At 26.9% G+C, this 945-nt stretch overlaps 1 pseudogene; it reads left to right on the plus strand.

Moving 5' to 3' along the window:
* Positions 1 to 378: 378 nt before the first annotated feature.
* On the plus strand, positions 379 to 477 carry LOC138820383 (U6 spliceosomal RNA; annotated as a pseudogene).
* Positions 478 to 945: the final 468 nt, after the last annotated feature.

Raw genomic sequence — 945 nt, forward strand, 5'->3', positions numbered from 1 at the left:
AATACCTCATTTGGGAAATTTTCAGCTGCAGAATTTTAGAAGGAGCTCTTAAGCAAGGATTTCTTTGAATCCATTAGCTCTACAGAGTTAACTCAGTTGGATAAATAAGTCCTTTAAAAAGCCATCCTCTTTGGACCTAGCTAAAAATGCTTCAAAGTATGATTAAAACTAAAATGAAAAAGACTTAAAATAATCATTGACAAAAGAATTACAAACGTGAGCATTCGACTGAACAATATAATTATTTTCCATTATACACAGAATTTTAAGGAAATAAGATCAGTAGCATTGTTAGGAACATTAAGGTTTTTTTGTTACAAATAGGCACCCAAGGATATAATCCTGTAAAAGATTGCATCATTAACTAGAGAACATTACATTCTTCAGAAGCACATATACCCAAATTACAACAATACAGAGATTAACATGGCAATTGCACAGGATGATATGAAAATCTGTGAATTATTCCTTATTTTTCATTCTTCAGATGCTAGAAATGAAAAACAATTATTAAAAAGTTGATTACAAATTAACAGTGTAACAATACATGTAATTCATATAAATAAAAGTTAGTTTGATATCAGTGTATTAAATCTTCGCCTTAGAAAACCCTTTACATAACATAATCTTTATAAAATTTTTAAAATTAGACAACATTGCCATTTTATTCCAAAGTAATATACTATAAGGACCTAGTAAAAAAGGAATCTTAAACTGTTTCTGTATGGAATGCAATCTAAAAGGATCCATTTATTAATGAACCTATATATTATAAAACAATGTAGTATTCAAAGTCTTATATCTAGGAAAGAATAAAATAGATTATGGGCATTATACAAACAGAATACAGAATATTTTAAAGTATAATTTTTCATATAAACACCAGAAATATCTTTAGTTGTTTTAGTACTCATTTCAACAGATAAATTAAAATTATTTCTGATT

Source organism: Dipodomys merriami, unplaced genomic scaffold, assembly GCF_024711535.1.
Source record: "Dipodomys merriami isolate MVZ:Mamm:240054 unplaced genomic scaffold, mDipMer1.0.p SCAF_870, whole genome shotgun sequence".
Classification (NCBI taxonomy): Eukaryota; Metazoa; Chordata; class Mammalia; order Rodentia; family Heteromyidae; genus Dipodomys; species Dipodomys merriami.